Source organism: Erpetoichthys calabaricus, chromosome 3 (assembly GCF_900747795.2).
Source record: "Erpetoichthys calabaricus chromosome 3, fErpCal1.3, whole genome shotgun sequence".
Lineage (NCBI taxonomy): Eukaryota > Metazoa > Chordata > Cladistia > Polypteriformes > Polypteridae > Erpetoichthys > Erpetoichthys calabaricus.
This window is the reverse complement of record NC_041396.2, coordinates 115152126-115175059: the sequence shown is the minus strand read 5'-3', so window position 1 is coordinate 115175059 and position 22934 is coordinate 115152126. Positions and strand designations below refer to the sequence as shown.

Here is a 22934-nt window from a genome sequence, read left to right as displayed (position 1 = left end):
ATTTTTTTACAGTGTTATTTCATAAAAATATAGTGCCTGCTGCTGCTATCAACATGCACATTTCTGTTTTAGCAGTCTAGTAAGAGAAAGGTTGAGCACATGTATTGCACGCAACCAAGTGATAAGAGCTGACAGGCATACATTTAGTTTTAATCAGGTTGAAGTTTAGTACAGATGATTTAGCGTATGGAGAGTCATAGTGCTGTTGTTCCTACTTCAGTTTGCACATTCTCCTCATGGAAAACAGGCAGTTTGGCTCTTACAAAAATATAAGGCTTTTTTAAAAAATGCAGGGCGGTGTAAATAGTACAGCTAAGATTTGCTGTTATGTATGCTTATCCACACCACGCTTTTATTATACATAGTCATAGCAACGCAGAATGTAATAGGCAAAAACTTGTCACCATTTAGAAAAAAATAATTGTATGATTTGAGTGTGCATTTGTTGTTACACACCATGCAAGACATAACTGTTGCACAAACAGAACTGCTGAGACGAAAGTGGATTAATACATACATAGCCTGAATGAAGCATCTGAAATGTGGCGAATTAGGTGAGCAGTTAAACACCACCCACGACCCTCATTGTGATCAAGAAATGTAGCTTTATCTCAAGAAAATAGTACCAAGAGCTTGTGATAAAATGTAATATTTTCATTTTGGTTGTCACAAGCATGCCTCAGAAATTAAGAAGGCACATTGTCTTAAATCAAAACCTTTGCTATTTCAAAGTGGATGTATTTGGTAAGTTTAAAGGCTTTTGTTTTCATGCTATATAAATAAAATGTATTATTATTATTATTATTAGAGGACACTTATTTTGCCTTATAATGCGAGGTGATGTTAGTTAACTTAATTCAATATATTACGTCAAGTTATGATGGCTTCTGCCAAAAAGTAGATTTTTTTTGAAGACCTTCACTGAACATTCAGTGTTGAAAACTGGCAATAACAGGAGATATAAGGAATAAGTGTGGATTAATGTTGAATAAATCCAGACCGAATTACACTGATTTGGCAGGTCAAACATCCAACAATTAACACAGGTGTCTCCAACTCCAGTCCTGGAGACCTACTGTGGCTGCAAGTTTTCATTCCAACTCTTTTCATAATTAGTGATCACTTTTTGCTGCTAATTAACTATTTCCCTTTATTTTAATTGACTTTTCTTTATATTCTGACCGCTGAATTGATTCTTTTTTCCTTAAACAGCACCTAAACATAAATGTGATGTGAAGTGAGCCAACAGATAACAAACTAAATTTGGGCCTCAAACTCCAACCAACTTCACTTCATTCAGTTTCTTAATTTGAAGCCAATTCTCATTGCTAATTAAACCAGTTATTTAATTCCGTGGTGCTCATTCTGCCATGGCAGACATTTCCAAAACTGATGATTTTCTTTTTTAAGACACATTGTGTCTTAATATTGTTTGGTTGCTAATTAAGTAAAAAAGAAATTATTAAGGGGCCTGAGTCTTAAGATGTGCATCAATTGAGGCAAAGAGTTAATTAGCAGCAAAATCTGGTCACTAATTAAGAAAGGGGTTAGAATGAAAACCTGCAGCTACAGTAGCTCTCCAGGACTTGAGTTGGAGACGCCTGTTCCAGACCGTGGCGACCCATACTTACACATACAGTACCTCCAAGTTTCACTTTTCTCACACAGCACGACGTCCTCGTATAGTATGTTTGAACAAACTAGTGTACATTAATTTGAAAATAAAAGTGAAGTCCACGATTTTCTTTACTTTATAATGTCCTGTAATCCGCAGCACATGTAGTGCATAGCTTTCGTAAAAGCGATTTTGGAAAACCGTTACCAATTTACAAAGTTTTTCTGGCAAAATATAAAATAAAGGTCGAGTGGTCCATGAAATAACGTATAGGAATGGTTGGAATTAAATACTAAAAGCTGAAATTTGGACAGAATATACCTATTTTGTGAAGGTCCACTTGGGAATTAGGAAATAAAATTACATTCGTACTGCGTATACAGAAATAATTAGAAACGCAGGAAAATGACTCATCCATGCTTCAGGTTCCTCGTTTTGATGGCAGAGCACAAATTGTGGCGACAGCTGCTGAAGCTGAATGTGTTCAGCTGCGCTCTGCAAGGTAATACTACATTATCGGAATAAAACACATGATACTGTCACGTTTAGGACGTTACATCTTAGCTATTGCAGCATATAACGAGTCAAAAAATAATACATAACCTAGAAAGTTATTAATTAAAATATCTACTTAACACACCCAAGTAAACTAAAAATCCAACACAAAAAAACATTCGAACTGCCCTCTCCGCCAGTCTCCGTCCCACAATTCACTGCGACCGGCAGCCTTTGAAAAAGCGGCGCGGCTCATTCAAGATGGCGGAGCTGGAGCAGCTGCTGGATGAGAGTGAGTATTAACAAGCTCGATAAGTGCAATCTGATTAGTTTTTTTTATTGAAATAAGTTTTGGGTTATGTTTTTGAGATGTCACTCTGTAGTTTGCTTCTTATATTCCGGTATGAAACGTTATGGTTTTTTCCCTTGGAAAACGTACTAACATTAATGTCTGTGCCTTGTTTATGTCGTGGCCAGCTTCCTAAAAAACTGGACAACAAAGATAATTGCACACTTGAAACACAACGGTGCCTTATAGGTTATTTTTTAAATCCTTGAAACCAGAAATATTTTTTAATAACTCGTAGCGTAGTTACATGGTTTCGTTAGTTTAAACTGAATGTAAGAAAAGAGCGAGAGAGAGGGATTATAGTTCTTGGTTTTGTATTTCTTTTTAATGTGTTAAACCTTTCCAAAATTTAAATTTAATGTTGGAAGGTTTATGAGCCCAGCTGAAGTTTAAAACGCTTGTAGTAATGGATTTATACCCTGCATCTTATTTCTACCCTTAATCCGAGTTTGAACACCGTTTCAGCGGTTTGTTTACCTGTCAGCGAGAAGCGGTAGTGATTACGTCTTGCACAGTTTCCATGTTAGGACCTCAGTTTGGGGGTCTGTCGGAAAGAAAGGATATGTTTGTCAACAAAGCGCTCAGTAACGCAGTTATCCCCTTTTGTCGCGCACTTGTTTGTTTGACTTTTTTTGCGTTTGCAGATTTTTGTTGTGTTCTTCATTTAGTAGCTAATGTAACTTGTTTTCTTGCATTAGTGTTATTGTTCTGAACGTGGATGTATTAAAAATAATTATAGTTAAGTTGCAGATATAACTTTGTTAGGCACTGTTAATTTTGCAGTTTGAAACTTCTCTGAACAAAGCAATATATACTGTAGCTACATAATGTCAGGTTGCACGTAGATGAGCTGTAAATGACTACGTTTATGGTTAATATTGGCTTATTATATTTTTATAGCTTATGTATCTTTTTCACAGACTGCTGCAAAGATAGTAACAACATTTCCTAATTGCTTCAGGCTTCATTGCTGCCTTGTGCTGGTTACTTTCTGATTTTTGCATTGGCACCATTGCCTACCAAGATGATATTTGACTTGAAATGGACTACTAGAGTAGGCAGAATAAAGTTATACTGTAGTGTAACATTAGTCATTTTTATAGCATTTAACCATTTACAAGGCAGTTCTCGTTATTGTATATTTTTCAAATGTCATTAGGTGTGTTGTTTTTTTGGTTTAGTATATGTCTTTTTTTTTTTTTTCCCTCCCCCCCTATTTCTGTAGAATGCAATTTGCAACTGAGAGGATAGTTTTGACACATACGGTTATCCATTTGTTTTAAATAATTCATTTTTGTTGTGGGCAATGTGCATGCAGTTTACAAAGAACCCTAGATTTTTTTCAGTGCAGAGATAATGTATTGATTTACTTGACAAAGGTAGATGTATCTCTGAATTCTTACATGTTACGTCAGAAATGTAACAAAATACATGGCAAAACGTCTTTTGTTGAGTTATGTAATGGTTATTGATCATTAAGGTAAATGTTTGCTTAACTAATTTGATTTAAAATGGCCTGTTATTTAAGTGCACAGTATGTTAATTTGTGTTATATATGTATATACAACTGTAGATGTAAATTCCTAATGAGATAAGAGTAAGGATGAAAATTCTAAACATAACATTCCCAAACCTGATTAAATCAATTCATTATCACTGGGAACTGGGGCTTATTATGGTAGCACTAAACACAAGGCAGAGGACATTTTCAGGCAAGACTACATTTCCATCACTGAGCCTACTCCTGCACTAACTTGTATTTTATCAATTTATAGTATGTGTCATGGGGGGGGGGGATACACTTGTAGGGTACATTTAAATATGTGGGGGTTTCTCCTTCATCTCAAAGACCTCCAAATCAAGTTGAGTATTGACTGTCTATTGGCATAGCAGGTGGGTGGAGCTTGTCCATGGTGGTTTCCAACTATGCAGTTAAGGCTAATGGCATAGACACTAGGTCTTTGCCAGCCTCAGTGAAAATAAGCACTTTCAGAAGCTAGACACAGGTGAGTCTTTTCTAGCTTAATGAAATGGCACTATTTGTAATTGTGATTTTAAAATGGATTATTAAGTAGCACCTTGAGCATAATCAATCAAGGTTGTATCTTATACAGTTCATTTTCTAAATTATTTATTCTTCAAAGGAACTGAAGCTATTTGCTTTCATTCCTTCTGATCAGCACGAATGCTGCATTTAGCTGCCTTTTTTGAGATGTGCTGTATGCATGGTGTTAGGTGTAACTGTCACTGTAATTTGGATATTGTGTGATTTAAATATTCTGGCAGTTTATCTCTGATCAGTCTGTTTGTATTTGGACAAAGGACAAAACTAACAGTATTCATGTTTTCAGTGATGCTTGTAGGCCGTTTAAAGTGGTGCTTATTGTTGACAAGGTAATGTTTATGATCTTTTTGACATTTGTTTGTTTTGTGTATTTATTGCATATAGAATTTTTGCCTTTTAATTGCTCAAACTAAAGCATGAGATATTTGAGAAATGTACACATTAAAAATTTTAGGGTGTGGCGCTATAATGTGAAACCCTATCTAGTGCTTTTTAGAATTTCCTTTGTTTTATATCTCGGTTTTCTATGAATATGTGGAAAAAATGTGCATGGGACAGGTGCTATATAAACATATTTATTACTGCTTTTAAAATTTGGTTAATAATGAAGGTACTGGCGGTTGTGTTGTTAAGATTACTGTTTTTACGCCTGTGTTGACATGGATTTTGTTATTCTTAGTATGGTTGCTTCAACCATTAACACAATGATGTCTTACATCTTCTGTAAATATACTGCAGGAATTCTAACTCATTTAGATCATGGCCTACCATCTATAATAATAAAAGGCAAAGTCCTCACTGACTGACTGACTCACTCACTCACTGACTGACTCATCACTAATTCTCCAACTTCCCGTGTAGGTGGAAGGCTGAAATTTGGCAGGCTCATTCCTTACAGCTTACTTACAAAAGTTAGGCAGGTTTCATTTCGAAATTCAAAGCGTAATGGTCATAACTGGAACATATTTTTTGTCCATACACTGTAATGGAGGAGGCGGAGTCGCGTATCGCGTCATCACGCCTCCTACGTAATCACGTGAACTAAAAACAAGGAAGAGATTTACAGCACGAGTCACACGCGGGAACGAAGGTAAATGACGTTAATTTTTGACTGTCTTTTCATACTGTGTAAGCATACATATTAACACGTGCAATTAAACGTGTGCATTTACGGGGTGATTTCTCAGGCTTAAAAGCTGACCTTTTATCAAACGCGGGAACAAAGGTAACTGACGTTCACTGTCTTTTAATACTGTGTAACCATACATATTAACACATGTCCAATTAAACGTGTGCATTTACGCGGTGATTTCTCAGGCTTAAAAGCTCGCCTTTTACTAAAAAGGTAAATGCAAAACTATTTTCAATCAGTTTATTGAAACGCTCCCGTTAAGGATTGCAATAACATATTCGCGAGATAAAAGAACGAAGTAGGGGGAAATGGAGGAACAGTCACAAACAGCGAAGAGCAAAAAATTAATTAAACAATTGAGAACGGAGCGAGTTAAGCATACAAGCATGTTCATAAGGGAAACAAACCACGGTGTAAAACGTAAGTTTAAATAAAGTTTATAGAAACGCTCCCGCTGCGGATTGCAATAACATATTCGCGAGATAAAAGTTTAATGAGAAGACACGAGGTATAAACTAACCACACGCCGTGGCGCAACGTTAGGGGCAACAGTTTCAACCATTCTATGATCTGCTTCTCGCAACTGAAAGACGGCACATGGCGGATGTTAGCCGACTTGCTGACCGCAACGTTAGGGGCTTCAAGTATGGCGCTGACGCCACATCTCAGTGCCAACACTTTGCAGACTGTACTTAAAAGACACGCCCTCCTCACTGGACAGTTAAAAACACCAATCAAACTAACGATGACATCAAGTATTACCCAATCAAAAGTAGGAAAGGAGGCATCTTCATAAAATGCGTGTGGGATGATTTGCATGAGACGCTGCTTTAAAAAAAAAAATGATTAAAAAAATACGGGATAAATCCCGTCCAGTATTGATTCAAAACGGGACGCGCAATTTCATTGTCAAACGCGGCACGATTCCGTATTTTAAAGGACGGGTGGCAACCCCTACAGTGCCAGGTAACCACCCATACAATCAGATTGTGATTCAGACTAGGAATGCAATGAATGTAATTACCCCGATCTACATACAAGGCGAAAGTCTTGCAACATTCAAAGATGATGGTTTGGGATAATTAGTACTTATTAAGTACACCATGGAACATAAAAGAGCTTATGAAGCCTTGAACCGAAAAAAGCAAGATCTCAGAGATCGTAAAAAAAAAAAAGGAGGTAATGTCGTTTTACTCGCTGTAGATTTTAGTGAAACATTACCAGTTATTCCACGAGGGAGACCAGCAGATGAACTCAACGCTTCTTTAAAATCCATGCTTCTCCCACGGTCGGTTATATGTCGCGTGTTCTCGGGTAGGTACACCAAAAAATGTATACATTTAAGCATGTAATGGGCAAAGAAAAAATGAGGTATACCCGAAGGCACTGCAGTAGTACTCAATGTAACTTCTTAAATGTTAATGTTTTACTGTTTAATAATTTATACGCTTCTTATATATTGTTCAAATTCTTTTATCAAAATACCAGTGACAGCGCAATGCACGATAACATGGAGTGAATACACCATACGCATCTGCCCACGGCCGCCCGAGTTGATTCTAAAATAAAATAAACATAAAAAGAGTAATACAATCATCACCCATAAAGCGGATAGCAGACGTGACGTATTATATGTGTACCAGATTTCAAGTCAATAGGTGAAACAGTTTGCAAGCTACAGGTGATTTAAAATCCTGGACAGACCAACGAAAAGCCACGGTAGCAAATTATACAAGAAGATTTTACTGTTTAATTATTTATATTTATATGAAATGTGCTTCTTATATATTACTTCATATTCTCGTATGATAATGATGTTAATGTTGTTTATATTGATTTCTATGTTATTGTAAGTGCATCTATGTGTGTATGTATGTATGTGTGTGTATATATATATATATATATATATATATATATATATATATATATATATATATATATATATATATAATAAAAAATATGTGTATATGTATATATAATATATCTGTATATGTGTATATGTATATATATATATGACAGCAACACTCATAACAATGACAACACAATTACATTGACAATCATGTTACGTTATTTTTAAAATGTTTCCTTTACTTTTTCATAACCTCTTTAACACACTACTTCTCCGCTGCGAAGCGCGGGTATTTTGCTAGTCCTTAATAAAAGTTGGTATATCACTGCAAACAGTCCAATCTGTCAAATTTATAGAAAACATTGGTCTGATGGTACATGTATGGAATTGGCGTAAGAGTTCTGCTGGTGCCTGAATAGGGGGAAAAATATATGATCACAAGGTGAATAATAAAGGTACACCGTTACTCTTTGAGTATAAATAACTAGCTTCCTCCTAGGTGGGGATTTGAATCAGTCTAATCATTTATATGCTTTTAGAAATCTCTTACTCCAAGACAGGGTTGCTGGCCAGACGCCTGAACCTGGTGCTCCCTTGTTACAGTGTCTACTTTGTTGAGCGTCTGACAGGTGTGGAAAAAAACTTGGAGCATTTTGAGAATAGTGTTCTTCTGCTTTATTTTTTGACTTGTACATCTTCGCTGATACATTGCATTCATTATGTAGGCTATTGATTTTGGAGCAACCCTCTGCATTTGACCCTCATTGTCAGGTGCAATAAAGGCATTCTTTTAAGGTATTCCAGTACTACAGCGTTGAAAGTTTCCTATTATCTTCATGAAAAATCTTCATTTTCACCCTTCAGTAACACTTTTTCCATTTGAACTAAGAAATGAGTATCTGACAGAAGTAACTGCAAAGACCCAAAAATATATGTATTTAACACTTTTTCTAACACTCTTGTGCAGTGCTTTTAAAGAATTATGTGGTTAGGCATCCTGCAGGATTGTTGTAAAGATGCTTGTCACATTAATTTAAAAACTGCACCCACAAGTCCCAAACACCACCTCCGTTATACTGCGGATTTTCTTCTGCTTTGTTATACCTGTAATCCACATGGATCTTTTTTTGTTAATCTAGTTAGTCTGCTTTGATTTACCAGAGGTCAGAAATTAAAATGTCACTGCCCTTCTCTTTCATATAAAAGGAGGCACTGGGATTCTTTCTATACGTTTAATTTATTAAGTATGGTATGGTAATGATCAGTGAGTACTTCATTATTTTTTTTATCAGACATCTTTATTAAAAGCAATTTAAAGTCAGTACCCATTAAGTGAGTTTGAGTGATTATCAAGATAACTAGGGGGCTCCGCCCCCTGCTCGCTTCCCTCGCCAACCCCTGGCGTTGGGGCATGACAAAGAGTGAGATGTATGAATTAGATATAGAATAGTGTGCAGGTGTGGATGATGCATATAGAAAGCCAAAAATACAGTGTTTGGCACAGAGTAATGGTTTATTGGAATATTTCTTTGTACACAACATTAGTAGTAAAGGTGGTGTCCTGTCCTTGAATGAACTTTAATGTCAGATGAACGTCGAACACGTGAGAAGGCAACATAAAGTTGTCCATGTCCAAAAACGGGCTCAGAGAGGTAGATGCCAACCTTGTCCATGGTTTGTCCTTGTGATTTGTTGATGGTCATGGCAAATGCAGGTTTAATGGGGAACTGTCGGCATTTCAATGTAAAAGGTAATTCTAGGTCAGAACTCGTAAGGTCAATTCTAGGAATGAGAACAGTATTGTTAGAATGTGATCCTGTAAGAACTGTTGCTTGAATAACATTGTGTGTCATGGTGTTGACAACTAAACGTGTGCCATTGCATAAACCCTGTTTAGTGTTAAGGTTTCTTAATAGCATGATTATTGTTCCGTTTTTAAGGCTAAGATTGTGTTGTGTTAATCCGGCTGGGTTAATAGTGTTCAAATATTCTAAGGGGAAATTCAGATGTTCATTGTCGTCATCAGAGTCAACTTTGTCAGAGCTTCGAAAGAGCCGTGCCTCTCCAGGAAGTAATGAAATGACCTGGTTATTAATGTGATCAACATTAATATTTTTTGGACATAATATAGTGCGTTGTGTTAAAAGGGGCATTTGGTCTAATGAGACCGCTGTTCCAAATATCTCCGTAAGTAAGTCGTCGCAGATGAAGGGTTGAGGAATTGTAATAATATCTGGGTGAAGTCCATCTGTATTGGTGAGTGTACAATGTTCTAGTTGTAATAACCAATTGTTATATTCGGGATCTGGAAATCGCATGTTTTGTACCAAGTGTATCTTTAGAAAGCAAAGCCAATTGTTCGCGTAACATTTTTTGTTCCGCGGTTTTAGAAGCGCGCCGAGGTGAATTTTTTTGTTTGATGCGGGTTCGTGGTCCTGTTACTCGAGCCGTCTAGTTTTGTATCCGTGATCGTGAATTGATGACTTGTTTGATCTTTATCGTGAGGAATATGGATAAGTAATGAGTAGGATCGAACTCACTGTTAATATGCGGACTGTTCGTTTCTTCGTATTATCACCAATCAGGTCTCGCGCCTGTATATGTATTGTAGTTCAGTCTCGTGTTGTTTATATGACGTCATCGCGTATTTTAAGGTGGACTGAATAATAGCTGTGCGCATGGTATGTGTAGCAATAGGTAAGCACTGTCTAAAATCTACTCCTAATAAAAGTACCTTTACTCCAAAGGGAATATTATTATTCATCAACGCAATGCCAATTGTCCGCGTATTTTAAGGTGGACTGAACAATAGCTGAGCGCATTGTAAGTGGAGTAATAGTTAAGCACTGTCTAAAATCTCCTCCTAATAAAAGTACCTTTCCCGCAAAGGGAATATTCTTATTCATCAACGTTTGTAGAAGTTTATCAATGGTGTTGAGTAAGTGACTGGATGCCATTGTACATTCATCTATAATTAATAGTGTGGCAAGACGGATGTCACGTGCATTGTTACTGTGAATTGTCATAGTGGATACCGATGTTTCTGTGATTGGGACCGGTATTTGGAATAAGGAGTGACGTGTTTTTGGAGCCGAGACATTTTTTCTTCCGCGGTTTCAGAATCGCTTTGTGGGTGCTGACGTGATTTGTGCATATTTGCGTTCTTGATTTGTTTCAGGGTGCACTGTTCCAATGCGATGTAATATTTGTCCACATACGCGAAAGCAGTATGGGTCATTGCCTTTTGGTGACATATTTACTCCGGTAGATGCAAAATCAAATGAACTATTGTAGGATGTAATGCAGATGCGCTGCCGTGTATTTTGTTGTTTCATGCGGGTTCATGTGTTTGGTCCCGTTATCCGAGCCGAATCGTTTTGTACCCGTGAGCGTGTATTCATGACTTGTTTGTTCCTCAGCATGCGAAATATGGATAAGTAATAAGGAGGATCGCACTCACTGTTAATATGGAGCCTTTTCTGCAGTTGAACGGTTAATAGTGCTTTATTGTAAGGAGATCCACCTATGCTGCCTAGTGTGAAGGTGTTGAGATGACGTATGTTTAATATGGATGGTTCCTTTAGAAATGGGGCTTTGGGTGTCACTTCTTATTGATGTTAGTGTGTTTGTGGGTCTGATTCGTCGTTGTTGTGAACGTTTCGTGTGCCATGTCTCGTCTCTAATGGGCCTGGCGTGACGGTCACGGCTTCTTTTTTTTGTTGCGTTAGGAGCTTGTTAAATCCTCCTGCTTGTGTGGGTCCCGTTTCGTGTGCAATGGGATTCGTGCGGCACCGTGTGCTTTTTTGGCGTCTGAGCGGGAGGGTTGGGGGGATTGGTGGTGCGCGAGCGTCTTCTTTTTGTGTGCCAGGGGCTTGTTGAATCGTCCTCTTTGTGTGTGTCCCATCCGGTGCCTGTAGGGGGGGGGTGGCTTCTTTTTTTTTTTTTTTGTGTGCTAGTTTCGTGTGCAATGGGTTTCGTGCGGCGCTGTGCGTCGCCTGCGTTTGACTCCATTTTTCTGTGCTCACTCCTTTTTTCTGTGGTCGCGTCCGCCTCTCGCGGAGTCTCATTTCTTGGGGCGCCTGCGCAGTACGTCTTTTTGCGGCTACAGCCCATGGCCGGATGTCCCTGCGTCCATCCGGTTTAGCATTCTCGGTTAGTAATGTGGATAAAACAATAAGACAATCTTCTATAAACCAAAGAAATCTAGGCTAAAGTTACAGCCTTGGATAAATGAAAAATAATCTAAAAAATAGAGATGGTTTATAGAGTCTGTGTTATGTGAATGGATGCTTTGCATGTGTATAGTAGATTTTGATTTAAACCTTTGGTTTTAGTCGTAACTTATAGTTTTAACCTGTTTGTGTCCTTACAGCAACTGACAAAGGCACAGGCTGTACCTAGTGTGAAGCAGGACTTTGATTAATACTGCTTAAATGAGCATTACTGACATTGAATAGCCTCTTAAAATTTTTATTTTTTAACTTATTGAGATAACAAAAGGGTAATTGGATAAAGGCAGTTGGTTTCTGTTAACAAACAAAAGGCAACAGACTGGTGTTTGCTTTCTTTGAGGGATATTTTAAAGAATATAGAAATAAGAATTTTCGGGCAACACATGTTCAAGGATCTGAATGGTAATGGAAGCTGTAGCAGAAAATGATTCCACAGAAACAGGCAAATTAAATGGTTATATGCAGCATGCTGAACAAAATACATTCTTTCATCACTGATCCTAAACAGGGGTGTAATTTCCACATTGTATTGTAGGAATTGTGCTTATTACAGATGAGCCTCTATAGATGTGCGTTCTGTTCCTGCACATATTTGCATCTCTATGTATATGTAAATCAGAACTTTGGACTTAAAATGTTTGGTAATAAAAAAATCTGAAAAGACACAATTAAGCATTATGCTATTTTTAAAGCAAAATGTTTCAGATTTATTAATAAAATGACAGGCATTATTTAATGTACTTTTAATCACAACACACAATTTAAATTAGTTAAACTAAACCATGGGTGGGCGGCACGGTGGCGCAGTGGGTAGCACTGCTGCCTCGCAGTTGGGAGACCTGGGGACCTGGGTTCACTTCCCGGGTCCTCCCTGCGTGGAGTTTGAATGTTGTCCCTGTGTCTGCGTGGGTTTCCTCCGGGCGCTCCGGTTTCCTCCCACAGTCCAAAGACATGCAGGTTAGGTGGATTGGTGATTCTAAATTGGCCCTAGTATTTGCTTGGTGTGTTTTGTGTGTGTCCTGCGGTGGGTTGGCTCCCTGCCCGTGATTGGTTCTTGCCTTGTGCCCTGTGTTGGCTGGGATTGGCTCCAGCAGACCCCCGTGACCCTGTGTTCGGATTCAGTGGGTTGGAAAATGGATGGATAAACCATGGGTATGTATAGTTGTGCTTAAACATCCGTTTTTAATAATGATACAGTACATCAAAGTTTTGAAAATGCATAATGATGGGACAAAACTTATTGCTGACGATTAATCCTTCAGCAGAGAAAGCTACTGCTTAGAATATCGCATCATCCGTCAGGAAGCTATACTTGAAATGCTGACGATTGAAAGCACCAGGTTATACTTCTTAGCTAAATGGACAGCTGCTGATATAATAGCTTATAGTATCTATGACCGTTCTATTGCATAGCCTTGTGCACTGCTGGCTACGTTTAATGACACATGCAAACAAAATGGTTGAAAATTGTGGTAAGTCCTTCCATGTTTTACTATGCCTTCTTGGATGGATGTTGTCAGAGTCAAAACTTGTTTATCATTATTAGTAAATTTAGAAGAAAAAAAAAAGTTGGTAGATTAATTGAAATTCAGTTCAAGGTTTAATGTCCTTGTTTGTATCTGTAGAATTGCAGTAATTTGGAACTGCCATAAATTGAGACTCTACTGTATTATTTAACATCCACAAGAAATTATGAAATAGTGAAAACTCTACTTTTAAAAGGCAAAAAAAAGATTACATCATTGCCACTTTTATCCCTTTATAAATAGTTCAGAAATAAGCATAATTGATGCATGCATCATGTCAGTCAATTGTAGGGTTTGGTACCATTTAGATTTTATCGATTCCATATCTGATTCTATTTCTCCTTACCATGGTTCTTATCGAATCTTGGTTCTGATTTGTAATATGGTCAAAACATTTCAATAACAAAAAGCTCTCTGTTCTCTTTAAAGAGTGCAATTTAAAAAGTTTTACAGCAAATGTTACTTGAACCAGTGAAAACAGGATGTATAAATAATGAAAAACATTTCTTCAACCTAAATATTACAAATACACAAAGTAAAGTTTGTGTGTGCATTCAACAATAAAGTCAACAGTTCTTGTTAAGAGAAATCAACTGTATTGGTCTTTTCTGGAAGTATGTGTGTCCACTCTGAATGTGCTTCCAGCAGTGGAGAAAATGTGCTCACTCAGGGCAGAGAAGACCTGTATACACAGATCTGAAAAGGCCAGGGGGGTATTTTTCGTACGTGGATTACTTGTTTAGCCGGATGTAATTGTTGACGATTTGGCATTATCCTGGATATGTCGGTTTTTCAAAACTCTTGCTGGATGTGTTGTCATAGCAGCATATCCAAATCTTCAAACCTGCTCGGAGCAGGTTTGTTCTATGTAAACAAGGATTAGCTCACACACTTAATCAGTGTCCGTGCATGGAATTCATTCAGTCATGGCTTCACCATTCATGAATGAGCAACCAATTGATATCGGTGTGCAAATTATAAGAATAGAATTTCATATGGAGAGGGTTTTGAGGCAAGATCCTTTATTGTTCCCGGAGGAAATTCTTTTTGAAAAAGATACCGCTTTAGCCGATGGGGAATATTGAACCTCAAAGATTTATTAACTCCTCATATTCGAAGTCAAACTAGGCGAAGTTGGGCTCTCTCAACCACACAGGCAGTATGCATTGCTTTGAGGTTTTTTGCAAGCGGCACTTTTTTTATATACTGTAGGTGATGAGGAAAATCTATCTAAAAGTGCAGTTTGCCAGGCAATTCGTAAAGTCTGTTTGGCTCTGAAATATTTCCTTCGGGTTTTCATAGTGTTTCCTGGACACCTGCATGTGCAGACAATAAAAGAGGCGTTTCATGCCATTGCAGGTAGGTAATACACAGGCAAAAACACCCACCGTTCCATGAAGAATCTCACAATCAGCTTAATATTCTCATTACCCAGTATTTCCAAATGGGACTGATCAGTGTGGAGTTTGATCAAACATTATTTGGAAAATGTACCTCTCCTCCTGATGATCAGTGTCTTCATCAAATATTTGACCTCCGTCAATATCTCGTTGGTCAGACACAAGTTCTAGGGATATGACATTCCCTGTAACTGACCCAACAAAAAAGAGGGCTATATGGAACATACGTATGGCACACATTGAGGACAAATATATGCAATGACCATCCTTTACCGGAAATGTAGTGACCACTGCATCTTGCCACTGGTTCTGGGGAGGAGCTTCCCCCTGGAATGCCCTCAGAAATGGGGCAATGGGCATTTTTCTGGATAGCCAACTCTTCTGCTGGGGTTAGGTCTGGACTGCGTGGACCTCCTCCTGTTTTTTGCACCTGTCTTATTAGCTTTAGAATTATTTTTTATATTTATTTATGTCAACAATTCTTTAGTTATATACCAATATTTACCAGTTTGAAGTATATTCTTGTACTTCACTTTAACCTGTTCCCATGTTCTCCTTGTGCTCATGTTTGATCTGGAATTATGACACATTAAATAATAATTAATCTGACACATAGGAAATGAAACGCTGCATTCAGTAAGTACAATGCACACTACTTAACGTTTAGTTTGTTGGCCACTTTTTGCCAGCTGTCTTTTCTGGTTTGGGCTGCTTTAACCGTGTTACCCCTTGTGCATATTAAATCTTGAAATTCTTCATGTCCTTCAAATAAAAGGTCCTGCTCTGTTGGGGGGTGGGGGGGAAATGCTCTTGTTCTTTCGTCATTTTGTTATAGCCTATCAAAGACTTGCTGATCATGTTTTCTAGACTCGATATATATGGGCTTTTCAATCCGCGCGGGCGCGTGCATTCATCTCAGATGATTAGATCCAGCTAGACTAATATACTACGCGGCTGCGTTTGAAAAACCGACTTATCCCGGATGAGTTTCACAGACATTAACTCCTCCAAAATGAGGCATCTGATCTTGGATGATTTAAGCGACGTACGGAAAATACCCCCAGGTCTGATAGTAAAGGATATGTAGTTGTTTTGCTCCACCACAAGGCAACAGGGTCTTCAGATGTTATTCTTGGGGGCATCTGTCAATCTGGTTCTAAATGGACATGGTTCTTTCTCTTCGGTAAATTTTTCACCTTTAGGTTATTCTTCGCAGCAAATAATTCTTCTACTGGACTTATTTTGGACCTCTTGCAGGAAGTTGGCAATTCAGATAAAGAATTGGCTTATTACCAAAAAAAAAAAAAAAAACTGGAAACCATAAATGATGATTGATAGTTGAAATTTTCTTCCAGGCTATGTGTGTATTTAAATGCTCCTTCTGACTTGCTCTTCTCTCCTTTCTCCTTTTCTGGCAAGTGGGCTGTACTGACTTACCCACGGTCATACTCTGTTGTCTACGAAGTATTGGCATTTAGATGAGGTTTAAAGTTCAGAGGAGTCAATGTGTGTGTATACTAGGGCTGTCAGATCAAACTTTGCTACTCAAATATAATTCACGTTTATTCAAAAAAGATTTTGTTCAAGGGCAAAAGCTGCCGTTTGATTGTCAAAGACCGGGTGTTTGTTTTACCCACACTAATTTTGGCATCTTATTAGATGTGCTATGCAAAGCTGCACAATTTTACTGATCTGTTTTATGCTCCACTTCCACAATCAGCCTTTTTAAATTTTGAATGGTTACTTGTCAATTTCATTAGTAAAACTTCTCAACCAGAACAATTCACAACATAATGCTTTTTTCCTTGTCCCACTGCTTTATAAATTGATCTGTAAGTGCATTCAGAGCAGTTTTTCTAAATGCTTCTACTACAATCTAAAAGTATTGTTTTTCATCTGATTCTGCATCATTAAATCTTAAACCTGAGGTCCCTGCCTGTTGTTTAATGCTAAGACTTTCTTCTTAAAATAAATGGAAAATAACTGTCATAATTGTGATTTTTTTTTTTTTTTCTTTCCTTTGAATACAATGCTTGAGAACCCCAACTTTAAAGACCTTCATCACTCAACATGCCTTGTCCCAAAACTAGTCGTCGTCTTAGGGTGCTGCTGGTTTGACTAAAACATTGAGATGTAATTAAAATATTCAGGTCACCTTTTTTATTCTTTACAGATACAGCAATATTTTAACAAAGTAGACATTGTGCATACACTGACTTGATGCTGTGTCAATCACATTTTTTGGGTGAATCCAGTTACCGACTGGCTTTTTATTCTGAATGTCGTAATATTAACTGTCACTGCTTGTTGGACACTTCCAAAATGATAAAATGAGTTTTTTGTTACTTTGCTTGCTGTTCTTTCCCTGTTGCTATCTTACTAACTATTGTGTTTAAATAATAGTTGCCTGAGTACTGCTAGGATTCCTTTTTTTGGCTGTATCAGCCAGTGCTGTCATCATCAATAATAATAAAATATATAAAAGCATGTACAAATGTACTTGTGAAGTTTAAATATATTTGAATATTTACATATTTTAAATTTGAATATTCAAACCTTTATATTCTGGCTAATTTGACAGCCCTAATTTGTACATAAATATCACAATATTTACCTGTACAAAATTTTCAGCCTCTAACTTCTCCGTATTCTGTCCAGTTGGTGCTGTGCATCACTTTGTGCTTAAAATTTGGGTGTAATGCAGTGGCCTGTTCAAGAAAGTTTCTGATGTCATCACTCTGTAAAACATACATTTTCTATAAATACAGTACATGAGTGTACATAAATAAAACTTTTCTGTTATATATAAATTTATTAAAAAAAAAAAAAAAAAAAAAAAAGCTTAGGAGATGAGAGAGACTCCTGCACAACAGATTTAACCCGGGGCCGGAAAATAAGACAGAGGCACAATAATTCCCCTCCATTTGAAGGAGTTCTGTTCCAAAAGGTGCGTTTAAGTCCAGCAAATTTAACCTAGGCACCCAGCGAACACCATTCAACCCGCAACTCCTAGAAAATATGTACATTTACAGCTATTTGTACATAAGAAAATGCTTTTAAATGTTAATATTTGTATTTTGTTAGATTTCTTGTGTATTTTAACAATAATAAACAAAGTTAATTTTTGTTTCTATTGTTTTCCGTCCACTGATATTAGGGATTCTCTGTTCAATCAGCCACCGATTGGAATCTGCAGGTTTTCCCTAAAAAAAACACTCGATATAAAAAATCAATATTTTCAGCCCCAGCTTCCTTAACACTAGAATTACCAGCGCCTACGAACAAACTCGTAGATCCAGCCCACCTTAAATCCGTTCGCACCTCTTGCTCAGCGTCTTGTCCTGTAAATGTGCCGATTAAGACAAGCAGAAAGCAGCCTGCTATTCCATCCCCCACCGCCACAGAACGTGCACAAAGTTCTCCCAGCTCATGTCTTGATTATCTGGGAGTGAAGTGCTGGATTTTAGAGTGGAAATAATAGATTGTTTTTTGGAACACATGCATTTCATGTGTTCCGTTTCTACAATAATCTGCGTAAACACATTGTTAAAACTAATGTTTTTCATATTTTAGTAGTAAATGACAATGTTGGCATAAACTAGAGGTGGGCGGTATGACCAAAATTCTATATCACGGAATTTTTTTCCCCATGCATGAGTGGATGTTAACCACATTTTCCACTGCAATTACTGCAGTAGACCGGCTAACAATAACCTATTAGACTGTTATGAGAATTGTACATCGTACAAAAAGACATTTTAATGTGCACACAAGTATTAGTCCAGGTTTGCATGGCCCCATAAAGTGATAGTTTTCAAGGGGGTGGCACTAAAGAGAAGGAAGCACATTGCATGACAGATGCAGTCAAAATATAGAACCTTTAATTGAACAAATTTTGCAAAAGCTTAAACTATGATTTTGACAACATATTTTCAACCATCCAAAGAGGCATTTAGACTTAGTAAAATATCCAGAGGTGTTTGTCAAAAATTGGATTGCACTGAACACGTCTTAGAAAAGGAATAAATAGTAAATATTTTTTGTAAACCAACTACACTTTCTGTTAATGTTAACAATCTCTGTCCACTGACACGTTAAAGTGACTTTTTAAACAATTTTACCATCATTAAACTGCATAATATTTAAACTAATAAATAATAACAATAAAATACATAATAGTATTACTGATAGTTGCACCATTACTTCAAAGCTTCAAGCCCAGGTGCATTACACAGTATTCACCAAATTAATTAAAATAAAGTAAAACAAGTGCAACTTGGTGATGACATCTTACCAACTGTACCATCATTTAGGCAAACTGCATTAATATGGACCTTGCTTCAAGCTAAGCTATATACATAAATAATAAAAACTGCAACTTGCATTTATAATGCTGTTTGTGGTATAGCCCTATGGAAGCGCATTATGGCCACTGTGAAGAAAAAAAAATATGGACATGGAAGAAAAAAAACAAACTATATGTCGAGAATAAATTCGACATGTTGACTATGTCAAGATTAAAGTCGACATTTCCACTTTATTCTCATAGTTTAGTTTACAACATTCTACTTTGATTTTAGGATGAAGTTTATTTTATAATTAATGTTTAACTTACTAGATTTTCTCAAACCCCGTCGCAAGTTAATGCAGCACATCAAATACTTCGTGTTAAGTGTTCCCCGACCCAGTCGTTAATCACTACACTTCTTAAACTGACTTCCTCTGCACTAAGAGCAGGCGCCTGCAGCAATCACCACACAGAATCCATTCACTTCATGATATTCCTGCTCTCTACCAAAACCCCAGTTCCTATCTTTCCTTTTTCTTTCTCCACATTACCAATCACCACACGATAAACGTCTTTGTGAAATTAAAACTAGTTATTAACTTAGCCGACGGAGTGTTCAGAACTTTAAAAATATCTTCGTTATACGTGTTTAATTCTGCCATCCATTCAGAGTTGCGCCCATCTCTGAACGAGTCGCCAGCACAGGATGAATACAAGCAAAACATACACTAGCAAGTACAAAAACAAGTACAACTTGGGTTGCAGTATTATCCAGTAGTATAGAAACAGTATTTACACATCTGACCTTTTAAAACTAAAGTATCTCCAGGCGACGGACGTGACTTCTTTTTTTTTCGGCAAAAGTTCTTCTGTTCATCATGTTCAACTTTTAGTTCAGTTTCAGAAAGCTCTCTGTCCATTTTCACCGCGCGGCATACCTATGCTACCGCCCACTATTTAGTGGTGTAGCAGTGAAAAAGGTCCCCACTTGAACAGTTTCCTGCTGCACCATGTTCCGAACGTCGTTTAGGCAATTTAAACCGGTGTTGCGGTATAAGAAAAATCCTTATCATAAGAAAAATGAAAAACAGTTTTCGGTATGAACCGGTATACCGCCCAGCACTAGCATAAACTATATAATGTATGAAGCCTGAAGTCCAAAGATCAAATAAACACTTTGACAAAAGGTTCAATGAAAATGCAACAGCTTCTGTGGCGTAGTGGTAAGATTTGCTGACTTGTAATCAAGAGTCCCCGGTTCAATCCCGACTGCCTCCTATATTTGCCGTTTTCAGTAGTGAGCTGCTCTTATTGTTAATATTATACAGTACACACATTTGGTTTGCGTCTATAACAGATGGTGTACATTTTATAAGACTTTTTTTTATAAGAGTTTTTTTTTCTTTCACTTTTATTTTCTGTCACGATCATGATACATACTACCGTCCCCTACACACACACACACACACCCAGGGATCTGACGCTTTTTGTTTTTATTTGAAAATGGGAGTAACTATAGATGTGAGTTGTGTTTTGAGGCAATGGAACTGGTCATTCTCTGATCTGGAAGGATAAAAGCTGTCACACAAATGCTGGTGAATCTGCCATCTTCGTATCTCACCGTCACTTGATTTTTTTTTTTTTTTTTTCTTTTTTTCCCAGTTTTATTGAGTGTTCCTGCTCACGTTGAATTAGTATGCACCTTATGGTCCATGATGATCAAAAAAAAAAAAAAGACATGGGTATTTAGGATATTTGGAATTATTCATTTTATGACCTGTATAGTACATTTCGGAAAACATTGTGCCACGGATGCAACATTATATTATTCATAATCATTTGCATAACCCCGCATGTTGTGGTGTGTTTCTCTCCCCCCCCCCCTTCCCCCCCGATCTTGCCAGTCCCCACATGTTGCTGTTTCTTTTGTACTCCAGGACACACAGAGGCAACAATAGTACAGAGAGGTCAATTCGGCGCTATATGCAATCGTCACATTCAAACACACAGTTCACACACACACACACGCAAGGACCGTCTTCCTACATTTACGACGTGTGTACCTGTTGCAATGTGCACACTTCTCTGTGCTTTGGTTCCTATTACATTGAAAGGGCACCTGACACTGACTCGGTTTACTTTCCTGGGGAAAGTCTTGGAACAGAAGCTTGTCGATGTTGCATCCTCCTTTTCTTTTTCCATCGCCTTTTCTAGTAAGATGCGATGATGAAGTTCCTCTGCAAGGTGAGCCATGAATGCTCTTCTTCTCTCCGTGGCCTCTGTGCATGCCTTGCACAGTACATGTGCGTTGATCGCTGCCAGGTCAAGAGTGTTATAACACACAGCAACTGACCACCTGCGTGTTCCTGCACGCACTGAATAAGCTAGCGCCTTCTGGTGCACGATGTCCATGCAGCACGGAGGAAAAAAGACAAATACAGTATATGGGACATTGGGTATACATTTATTGTACTTGTAAAAGTTAGCTTTTTTTCAGTTTTATTCTCTGAATCGCGATCATGCTGTACACCGGGGACTCTTGATTACTAGTCCGCAATTCTTACCGCTACGCCACGTAAGCTGTTGTATGGTCCTTGAACCTTTTTGTGAAAGTGTTTATTTGATCTTTGGACTTCAGGCTTCATACATTATAGTTTATGCCAACATTTTGTCATTTACTACTAAAATATGAAAAACGTTTGTTTTAACAATGTGTTTACACAGATTATTGTAGAAACGGAACACACATGAAATGCATGTGTTCCAAATAACGATCTATTATTTCCACTCTAAAAGTCCAGCACTTCACTCCCAGATAATCAATCAAGGCATGAGCTGGGAGAACTTTGTGCATGTTCTGCAGCGGTGGCGGATTGAATAGCAGGCTGCTTGCTGCTCGTCTTAATCGGCGCATTTACAGGACAAAAGACGCTGAGGGAGAGGTGCGAACAGATGTAAGGTGGGCCGGATCTGAGTTTTTTCGTAGGCTCTGGTAATTCTAGTTTTAAGCTTTACGGTAATTTAGTTGCAGTGGTCCTTTACGCAAGGTAATGCAATAGTTGAGCAAGAGTGCTTTTTTTTTTTTTTTTTTCTTTTTTCTTTTCTCTCCCCCCCCCCCCCCCCCCCCCCCTTTTTTTTTTTGCAGTGTAAAGAAATGGCAGTGAGTGTTGACTTGTTTTATCAGTGAGTGCTCGCTGATTGGTATACTAGCCTTTATTTTAAAGAAAGTGGAGTAATAAACTGAAAAATAAATACGAAAAGTCCTCCTGTGGAAATAGACAAACATCAGGGAAAGCTGCTTGAAGAAATTTTATTTTGTCCTTTAACTTGAAAGGGACACTGCTTGAGTTTGGACAACAAGCTTGTTTAAAATGCAGAAGCTTAGGCTTTTAATTGGAAAAAGAAAAGAAAAAGATGAGCTTGAAATTGCTGCTTCACAAAAAAGCCTATTGTTTATAAAGATTTGTATTGTGTTTATTATTTATTGCTGTGTGTCATACAGCATAGGTTTTGGTAAGAAACAAATAGTACATAACTAAAATGGTAATCCATATTTTATAATAACACCTTGTGGCCTGCAGACGGCGCAACTGCCACCCAAACCAAACACACACTCTGCATACAAATTCAGCACATATGCTTTTATTTTTTTTCTTTGTTGGAAACGCCTTCCCCCGTGTTCCACCTGTATAGCACAATTCACAGGACAAAACGCTTTCTTCTTTCTTTGTTTGCCTCCACTCCTCCTCCAGCAAGCTTTGCCCACATCCTCCCGACTCTGGCTCCTGGAGTAGCGTCTGCTGGCAGCTTTTATAGGGCACCCAGAAGTACTCCAGGTGCTTGATAACCTTCTTCTGACAGCGCTTCCAGGTGTGGCAGAAGTGCTGCCACACAGCGTTCAGCCATTCCTGCAATGCCCCCTGTTGGTGCCCACGGACTCCAGCAGGGCTACTCCAACTCCCTAGGAACCCTGGGGGAGTCTC

At 37.9% G+C, this 22934-nt stretch overlaps 1 protein-coding gene across 3 annotated transcripts in view; it reads left to right on the top strand.

The window, feature by feature from the left end:
• The first annotated feature begins 2328 nt into the window (after positions 1-2328).
• The window catches only part of lin9 (lin-9 DREAM MuvB core complex component), a 322562-nt gene continuing 301956 nt past the window's right edge, over positions 2329-22934 (top strand). For all 3 annotated transcript variants that reach the window (XM_051924272.1, XM_028797293.2, XM_051924273.1), the window contains exon 1: positions 2329-2402. The gene's annotated coding sequence lies outside the window, so the exon portion shown is untranslated. The remainder of the gene's footprint in view (positions 2403-22934) is intronic.